Here is a 10,375-nt window from a genome sequence, read left to right on the forward strand (position 1 = left end):
CATGATTACTTTTTAATATTTCTAGACACTTCATGGTGTTTTGTACAGAAGACCTTGCTTAGAAAACAATGTTGTGCAATGAACGCCACGAAATGGGTCTGGCGCAATTTTGACCTTGAAAGAAGACCATCTTGTCAATTTAATGACCACCTGCAGATTGTCTTTGTGTTCTTGTTTCAGCCCTAACTTGAGGGCCAATGAAGATGTTCCTATTTTTTAAGTTCTGAGGTAATAAGGACGAGGAGGCTGCTGAACCATCAACTGTTTATTAACACAACTCTGACAGGAACAGAACAACAACAGACCGGCTGACAGCTATTTATACTGACAGCTGTCAGACCGGTAACCAATAGGAGGACAAGGATTATCCCGCCAAGAATTTAGCTCAGCTGGACCAATCAGGGGGAAGCGGGCCAGCGCCACCTGCTGGTGGACGCTCTTGGTACACAACACTATTGATTTGTATTAACATTAGGAAGGTGTTTGGGTGGGCTTATGATACTATATCTGCATCTATTTAAGTACACAGTTTCATAGTGACATTGCTGATATTATGACCCTTTCAGCAAAAGAAATCAACAATGAATAGTTTAAGGCAAATAGAGACTTAGTATACTTACCTCTCCATTTGCCTCAAAGTATTCATTGCTATAAAAAGTCTCCAAAAGAAGAAAAGAAAAACACATTTCCACTGTTTTCCCTTCAATTATATTATTGTCCTTCCACAGAGAGGCTGACTAAAAATGAAAATGAAAGGCAGTCCACTCAAAGACAAAAAGAAGCTCAATCAACTAATATCCCTTGGAGTTCTCACTGAAAATTTATTTGGTTAAAAAAGAAAAGTAAATTGGTGGAAATAAAACTGAGGGAACCTAATCTGGGAATAAGATCAAGGGAACAAATAATTATTTTAGCCATTTTGTTAGCTTTAGAGAAAAGAATCACTAACAAATCACTTATTTAGCTTTACAGAAAAAAACACTGTATTTCTTCATTAGCCATCCCTTTTCCATCTTATATGTTTTTGCAATGAATTCTGTTCCTAGTTCAGATATGGATGATGTCCTGATCTTACTTTGTTTCATCTCTGCAGTAGTATCCCTACCTATGACTTCAGCTCTTGTAGTCTTAAGCAATACAAGACGTTTCTAACTTCAAAACTCCCAGAATGCATTCTCAACAAACCCTTGAAAACAGATATTGTTGCACCTGCAGTTTGTGGAAATTACTTTGTGGAGATGGGAGAAGAATGTGATTGTGGCTCTCCTGAGGTAATTTTTTTAAATCAACAAGAGTGATTTCAAATTTTTTCTCCTTGAAAAATCATCTGGCTTTCTAAGTGGTTTGAGCCATCGGATATGTTAGTTTGGGAATGTCATAGGTTTGTTCCCTTTATATACATGCATATATGCTTTGGTTTCTCGGATTTGGGGAACCAGTTGTGGAAGTATAAAGAACTGGTATCTCACTACCATTTGGGGAAAGACATTGTATTTTTAAACATGGGTGATTTACCTCTCCAACAAAATCCTTTCCTACTGAAAACCCTTATTTTGTTGACATGGACACATTATCTGTCCCACTATTTTCTTGAGCTGCTTCCTCCCAGAACTTATTATCTTTAATCTATGCTCTGATCTCTAATAATATTTTTATAAGAACAGTAATGTACTTAAGTGTTCTCTTTATATTGTTAAATACACATATACTGGTTTGTAAGAATGTCCTTGAGAGACAAAAGGAGGAGGAGAAGAATACTTGACGGTCATATGAGAAGTAGATTAGCCTGCAGAAGCAATGGGACAACGCAAACATCTCAAGAGGAACAACCTCCACCCATTCTCTTCATCCATAAAGATGAGAGGGTAGAAATATACTTTCAGTATTTAAAGATTCTGCTACTGTAACCTTACAATAAAGGTAGTGTTCATGTTCATGGTTGGTGGTTCTTCTCTGGACTACCTCCAAGGCTGGGATGAAGACTAAAAAATCCCTCATGAATAAGAAAGGAATGGGGTCTCTAGATTATGTGGCCTTCACAATTGGGAGATGAGGATATTTTTATTTGTTTTATACTTTCCACGTAAGAGATATCAGAGAAGTCTGTTTCACATCGATATGCCATCAACTGTTTACAATAACAAATTGTTTGTGCATTTGCTAGCTTCAACCCATAAGAGGGAACCCATCACAGACATATCTTTTTCCTTCACAGTTTCCCTCTTCAAAATAGATGAATTAAAAAAGACCAGGCCAAACACTCTATGACATCCTTTGATATGTTTTGGTTTTCAGGCTTGTCAAAGTACCTGCTGCGATGCTGCAACTTGTGAGCTGAAACCTGGGGCACAGTGTGACGCTGGAGAGTGTTGTGAGCAATGCAGAGTAAGACTTGTTTATTTTTAACACCAAGAGAGATTTTACCCTGCTCCATACTAGCCATATAAAAATGTAATATCTCTTGGCTGTTTACTATGATCAAAACATTTTAACCTCTTCCTATCCCCTCTTCCAGATTATTTGACCCTTAGGAACATATCCATAGGGAAGATAATGTAACAATATTTCAGACTTGTCTTAATCGAACATGCCCTCTTTCTGTACATTAAATCTCTGAAAATAATACATTTGTTCTTGGATTGACTTTGCATGGAAGTCCAATTTAAATAAGGGTGCCCAATGTTTGAGATTGATGCTCTAACTTAGCTCCTTGACTTTTTGGAAGGTTCTGGGAGGTCTCTGGTAATGCTGTGACATTTTTCTCACTGAGATTTTTAGGATGGAAATAGGTTTAAGAGATTTCTGCAAATAAAATTGCTTCTCTCCCACCCCCTCCTTAAATTCCCTACCTGCTCTCTAAATTCAGTTTTTTTGGTGGCACATTCTGGAGGTGCTGCAGGATCTTGAAGAGAAAGATGCAAGTTCCTCATTCCTTCTATATAGGATCCCAGTTGATTCTGCAATGAACCTTTTGAGCAGAGGGTCCCAAATCATTTTGTTCTTTCCATATTTTCATCACAAGTCCAGATTCATAGGAAGAGAAGACATTTTTCAGCAACACAGAAAATTCTGGGAATGCTTCTTCCCATGTAAGGAAATAAAAATATATCATGAGAAGTTCATCAATTAACCTTTGGCAGCCCAATTGATTTTCACTTCATGGTCAGCCAATATGTAGTCTTGTGTTTCAGAAATCGAGCCTTTCATTGCAATCATTTTTCCGTAGCGAAGAAGACAGGCTGCAACTTGTTCTAGGCACAATACACAATTGCAAAATGGCAATTTTTGCAAGGGATGCCTTGATTAGTAATCCTCATGAAGACGAAGAGGAAATTTTGAAATGTGTCATGAATCATAGTTTGACTCCGATCTCTTCAGCTAAAGAATGACAGGTGGGAATATTTTCCATTCTCACCCACAGTTTAAGGGAGCAGGAACAGAATGCCGGGGAGCAAAGGATGACTGTGATGTGGCTGAACTCTGCACTGGCCAATCTGCTGAGTGTCCCACAGATAGCTTCCAGAGGAATGGAGAACCATGCGAAAGCAACCAAGGTTACTGCTACAATGGGATGTGCCCCACCATGCAAAAAAAATGTCGTGCTTTGTTTAGCAATGTGCCAAGTAAGTCAACCAGAGGATTTCAAAAATAGTTTTATTGTAAAAGACTAAGACAGTCATTGCATTGATCAAAGATTTTCTCCTTTGTATCCATAGTAAATCATGATTGCATATATCAGAGTAAGAAGGAGGGGGTCTTATAGTCCAACTCCCTGCTCAAGTAGAAAACCTTATACCATTTCCCACCTCTTCTCTAAAAATCTCCAGTGTTGGAGCACCTACAATTTCCGAGGGTTTTGTAAAGATGGAACAATTTTTCAAGATGAAGTTCTTTCTTTGGAGGCTTTAGAGCCGAGCCTTCCAGATCTTTTGGTTTAAAGCTCCAGTCATCCTTAGAGAAAATGGCCAACGGTCCAAGATGATGGCAGTTGTAGTCAAGAAATCTGGAAAGACTGACTTTGAGAAAAGAGTCTTTTGTGGGTTATGGATACCTTCCCAAATTGGACAAAGATCTGAGGCCAATCTCAATGAGAGATAATGTAAATTGATTATGGGACTTTGTGCTAAGAATATTCAAATCCCAGGATCAAAATTTTGTTTATATTTGTCACAATAACTGAAGAAACAGATGTTGGAGGATGTGATTCTTCTCACTCATCACTCCTGACTTTTACGCTATTCATAAAATTTTCAGCATTGTTTTATGTTGAAAAAGGAAACTGAAAACAAGTTCCCTTTTTCATATAAGGTAGGTAGTTTTCAGTAAGCATGGAAATTTATCTTGCCCGTAGATCAGTGGAACAGTGAGGCTTTGCATATAGAAAGCCCAAATACAGGTTCAGGGTCATTAATTCAAAGGGTCAGAATTAACAGAATAACTGAGTTGGAAGGAGCCTTGGAGGTCTTCTAGCCCAACTCCCTGATCAAGCAGGAAACCGTCTACCTTTTCCAATCTCTTCTTTAAAAACTTCCAGTGTTGAAGCACCCACAACTTCTGAAGGGAAGCCATTCCACTGATTGATTTTTCTGACATAAAAGTTCTTCATTAGCCTTCAATTCCATAATCATATTTGCTGCTTTTCTCCATATTCTTTCTAGAATCTCAACATCTGTTTTATATTGTGGCAAACAAAACTAAATGCAATATTCCAAATGTGGTGTTGCCAAAGCATTATAAAGTGGTACTAACACTTCTCATAATCTTGATTTTATCCCTCTGTTAATGTAGCCTAGGACTGTGTTGGATTTTGGGCAGTTGAAACACACTGCTGGTGCATATTTAAGTGATTGTCCACTAAGACTGCAAGATCCCTCTTATAGTTATAGTATTGAGCCAGGTATTACCTAGTCTGTACCTGTAATTTGGTTGTTCTTCCCTAAATATAGAACTTTTAAAAACTTTTTTCACCATTAAATTTCATTCGTTAGATAGGGTTGAGTGTTGAAGTCTCTCGAGATCCTTCTGGACCTTAAGCCTATCTTCTGGAGTGATGGCCATTCCTGTCAGTTTGTTGTTGTCTGTAAATTTGATGAGTTCCCTTTTGTCCCCTTCTCTAAATTGTTTATGAAGGGTCAGATGACATGTGATGGTGATTGGGAATCCAAATTGCAAATCAGAACATTGTTCCACTTGCATAATCAATCGACCCATTGGATTTATGGAGATGTGATTTAGGCAATAAATGGACACTTGCTGGATTATTTCCATTGCTTTGAAAATGGAAATCTCAGTTCAAACAAACATCTTTATTTGGTCAGTTAAATAGCATAACATGATTTAACATTCCAAAGAATGATAATACCTCAATCTTTTGCAAGTAGTCCAGCTATATTCAAAAAGGCTTATACCCAGGAATTGACAGGCCTCAAATCAAGAATAACACATGATGATTCTTCCATGCTGAGTTCTTTCTTCTTTCATTCCTGTAAACAAAATCTTGCTGAACTGAGGACGCTACTGTCTGCATCTACAATACACTCTGTAAACTATTAGAGAGCGTCTCTCTTCACCCTCGTTCTCTCACGTGTAATATCTGGGGTGTGTGACTTGCCTCTTACTCATCTGGACTGAACCTCTCCCACCCAGGGATCCCCCTCCTCATTACATTCCAGCACAGGGATATTTCTACCACAGTGTTAAAGTTGGAAAATGAGAATGAGCACACAGAGGAATGAAGCTGCATTCAGATTCCCCTCCAGCTATTGATTTTCTGTATGGCCTTCTGCAAGTGGCATAAAAGTGGCTTCAGCTTTTGTGCCCATAAAATTCAATAAGGAAGTTTAATGTAGCACTGTATCAGATAGAGAATGATTCAGGCATAATGAGGATTAGATAAATAATGGGTTACAAAATAGTAGCTTAGAAATAAGCAAATATTAACTATAGTTTCTTTAATCCTCTGGAATCTCTTAAATTATTCTTTATCCTGCTGGCATGTTATACATTCATGTATTTGTCTTGGTTTTTCACTCCCTCTTGCAGATATAAATGTGTCTGAAGATGATTGTTTTGAACATAACCGCAAGGGGAATGAGGATAGCTACTGTAAAAGTGAAAATGGTGTAAAGATTCCATGTGAACCACAGTAAGCAATCTAAATTATTTCCTTCTATGGTGATGATATAATATAAGGATAATAAGAAATATTTTAGGGTCCACATCTGCAGGAATATGATTCTGCCATCTGGCTGAAACCGTAGAAATGTGAATCAATTTCTGACTGGCTAATTTTCCTTTGTTTTCCATCTTGGGGAACTGCCTTTTAAAAGATTGTGTCAGAAATGACAGATAGTTCTTGACTTACAACCATTCATTTAATGACTTCCAAGAAGTGACTCACAACTAGCCCTTGCACTTACAACTGTTGCCCAATTCCTATAATCATGTGACCAAAATTTGGGTGCTTGGTTTGGCGCAATGTTCCAAGATCACATATTCATTATTTGCGACCTTCCAGCCAGCTTCCAATAAATCAAAGACAATGGGGGAAATCAGATTTCCTTAACAACAATGTGATTTATTTTGCAATTGTAGTGATTCACTTAACAACCATGGCAAAAAGATTATAAAATTGGGTGCAGCTCACTTATCAACAGCCTTGTTCAGAAATGGAAATTCTTCATGCATTTGTGGTCATAAGTTAAGGACTAGGCTATAATCAGCTTCTCTCTTTGGGATGGCATCACCCAGCTTGTTTACCCTGCATATTACTGCACAAACCCTGGTTGATGAGTTTATGAATTGCATTTAGTCATAAATTATGATCTAGAAATCTCAATGGCCAAATTTGCACCACATGTTGAGCCCAAACTAAACAATAAGCCACATTATCTTTTTGTCATGGGTATAAATCCAGATTCTTCTTTTGGCTCTTACACAAACACACAGAGCCCTGTGCCATTGTTTCTTGTTAAAACAAGGGGACTTTTTATTTTATACATTCCTATTTCAATCTTTTTTCCTCTTTACTCTCATATTTTTTTTATTAGATTGAAATGGAATAGTAACTATTTTTCAAGGCAATTTCCCTCTCCGATATTTAGTGCAGTTGCCTCAATCTTTGGATTTCAACTCCCATCATCCCCTGTCATCCACTGATCAGAGATTATGAGAATTTTAAGCTAGAGATCTGGAAAATCTCTAAAGTCTCCTAAATCTGCTTTAAGGGTTTTCCAGGTGGATAACGGATGCATTAGTTGCTCACAAGATAAGAATCCTGAGTCAACCATCTTCATCCTTAAAAACAGGGAAATCACAGGGAGCCGGTTGGAGATACAGGGAATTGTGATCTCCAAAACTTGAAACACCTTGTGAGATTTTTCAGTTATTTGTCAGGGGCAACTAGTACTTAATGAGGTGGGGCAAACTTCTGGTTCTCCATAACTAAACAAAAACACATAAAGGTTAAACCGAGATCAAGATTCTTAGCGCAATCACTCATGTCCTGGTCCCAGCTGGACTACTACATAGGGCTACCCTTGCAGAGCATTTAGAAGCTACAGCTGGTACAGAAGGCAAAGATGCTGACAGTGCTGGACACCCCTGGAACATGGCATGTGTGACCACATTGCTACACAAGTTGCACAGGTTGCCAGTTTGGTTCTGGGCCCAATTCAAGCAGCTGGTCATTACCTTTAAAGCCCTTTATGAAATAGGTCCAAGATATTGGTCAAATTGCCTTACCTTGTTGGGATTGACCTGCCCCAGTCCTTCGGTGGAAAGTGCCTGCTTCAGATTCTGTCAGCCAAAGAATTTTGGCTGTCCAGGTGCAGGAGCAAAGCCTTCTCTGCTTGGCAATATTTTCTTATCAGAAGTGAGATCTGCCCCCCAGAATTCTGGCCTCCCAGAACAGCCTATGAACCTAGCTCTGCCCCTTGGCCTGCGTCCACAACATGGGCCTGCTACGTTGGGGGTGGCTGACCAGGAAGAGGCAATTCTCACCCCCAGGCTGCCCATTATCTTAGTTTTTAGCTTTTATTCTAATTATAATTGTTTTTAGTAATTTCTAACTTTTTTATTATATTGTAAGTCACTGTAGAGATAAGCAAATGAACATCCTCTCATTACTCCATTCTTTTTAATTACAATGAATTCACTGTTTCCTTTTCAGGGATGTAAAGTGTGGCAGGTTATACTGCACAAGGGAAAACATAATAGAATGCCGAATTAAACTTTTTCAAGAAACACCAGATGAAGGATTGGTTGAACCTGGAACAAAATGTGGAGATGGAAGGGTCAGTAAAAGATTACCTCTAATCTATGTGCTCGGATTCCAAGGGTTGATCACTACAAGTGTCATAATGGATCTTGCTGAAAGCTGGTTTAGATTTTCCAAACTACAGAGAATGTACACAGAAGAAAAAGTATCCTTCTAGCCTTCTTTTGGTTTTCTTATTATTTTGTTTTTCCTTCAAACAGCAGCCACAACAAATGAAGTGAATGTCCAGGGCTGTTTCTTTCTTCTAAGAACAAAGTGCCTGGCCTTCTCAGAGCCTTGTGCTTCTCCCTTGCAACACTTTCTGGACAGAGACAATCCTTTCTCTTCACTTGTAGGTATCTCCATAGGGAAGGAGGAAGAGAGAAATGAGAAAATCAGGGCACAGCTGGTTGTGACCTAAAGGTCACCTGTTCAATGAAGCCACTTAGAAGTGCTGAAGTGATCCCAAGGCTTATGTGAAAGGATCAAGAATCACTTCACCCTGTCTTTTGATACAATGTAGAACCTGAAAGAAATTTGGGTTAGTGCTAAGGAAGGACAGAGTTTAGTTGTGAGGAAAGTGCTGTCTTACTCTATTACAGGGGTGTCAAACTCAAGGCCCAGGGGCTGAATCCGCCCCACATGCTGCTTAAATCTGCCCCACAGGGCTGCCCTGGAAACAGTGATGGACTTGCCCACGGTGCCTCTGCCAGCAAAAACAGAGGTCCAAACTCCTTTTCTGCTGGCAAAGTGTTGCAGGAGGCTGTTGCAGCCAAAAATGGAGCTTGGGAGCCTGTTTTCTGTGGCAGAGTGCTCAAGCCACCACAGGCAAACCCAGCAAAAGTGATGTTGAGCTGGCCACACCCACCCTGGCCATACCTATTCTGCCCCCCCCCAAAAAAAAAGGTCAAACACAACCCTGAGTTTGACACCCCTGCTCTATTGATAATCTCTTACTTTGACTTTCAGGTCTGCAGCAACGGGCATTGTGTTGATGTGCGGACAGCCTACTGATCAACCACTGGATTCTCTATAATTTGATTTTGGAGATCTTCCTTCCAGAAGGCTTCCTTCAAGTCCAAAGAGACACATCTGTCTTTATCCTACTAGTAAATCATTCTTAGCTTCTAGATGGCATCTAAAATTTGCAATATTGCTTCTCCATATTTAACCTGATTATCTTTTGCTACAATCACACCTTTTCCCTGCCACAAAGCTCCATGGTCACATTCAACACCAAAGGCTTATTTGCTGTCAAGAAAAATGGCCATTTTACCACTTGCCAATTGCAATGCACAGCTGGTGTATTGAAAGGCAATGCTTCTTCTCCCAAAATTTTATGCTGGCTTTCCAAGATGTAGCTGCTTCCATCAATAAACTATTCTCATTCTGCATTTGTAAAGGCTCGTCTTTCAAATCTGGTTTGATGAAGTAAACCGTATCAAGAACATGCATGCAATCATGAGTTAAACCTTCCAGGTGAAATATCTACTGGTATTAAAGAAGTTCGATTTAGCTTATTCACAGTCACCTGTCTCATTCTAGCTCAGAAAGAGCCCCAAAATATAAATCTTTCCCATATTGCAACACGTGTGCTTTTCAAAAGGCAACTGGACTTTGGTTCTTCCTTGAAAATGTTTCACTTTGATACTGTAGGGTGCATTGTCACTGTAAGTGAAGACATAATTCTCAAATCCAGTACAAAATCCTCAGACAGTCTGGCACGAAAACCAATCAATAAGTAAAGTTCCTTTTTTCTAATAATCCATCGCTGTGGAAAATCATATTTTCAGGAAAGCAAAGCTTTAGAAAGGTTTTTTTTTAAAATGTAATATCACATTATTCATTTAAACTGGGTACCAGACTATGTCTCATTGCAAAGTTTCCAGGATGAAGCCCATAAATTAAAAAATCATGGATGAGTTACCTACAGTGGAAAAATCTAAATGATAGTTTTCAAGACTGGGTGAGAAAGTTAGCTAAATAAATATAATTTCAAACTACATTCAAAGCCTGCCACCTGAAGTAGCTACCTCATCTCTAGCAGCAAATCTTCCCAAATATTCAGTAGTTATGTCAGAGCATGAATTCCCATAAGTGCAACAATCTTCCACCATT

General features: G+C 38.9%; 1 pseudogene across 1 annotated transcript in view; it reads left to right on the top strand.

Annotated features, from left to right (window-relative positions):
* Nucleotides 1-9,603, top strand: part of LOC309395999 (zinc metalloproteinase-disintegrin-like MTP9) — a 28,048-nt pseudogene extending 18,445 nt beyond the window's left edge. The window contains exons 13-18 of the transcript in view: nucleotides 1,094-1,271; nucleotides 2,296-2,385; nucleotides 3,422-3,623; nucleotides 6,043-6,145; nucleotides 8,171-8,294; nucleotides 9,227-9,603. The product of the transcript in view is annotated as a zinc metalloproteinase-disintegrin-like MTP9 (transcript). The remainder of the gene's footprint in view (nucleotides 1-1,093; nucleotides 1,272-2,295; nucleotides 2,386-3,421; nucleotides 3,624-6,042; nucleotides 6,146-8,170; nucleotides 8,295-9,226) is intronic.
* Nucleotides 9,604-10,375: the final 772 nt, after the last annotated feature.

Source organism: Natrix helvetica (assembly GCF_964273705.1).
Source record: "Natrix helvetica genome assembly, chromosome: 8".
NCBI lineage: Eukaryota > Metazoa > Chordata > Lepidosauria > Squamata > Natricidae > Natrix > Natrix helvetica.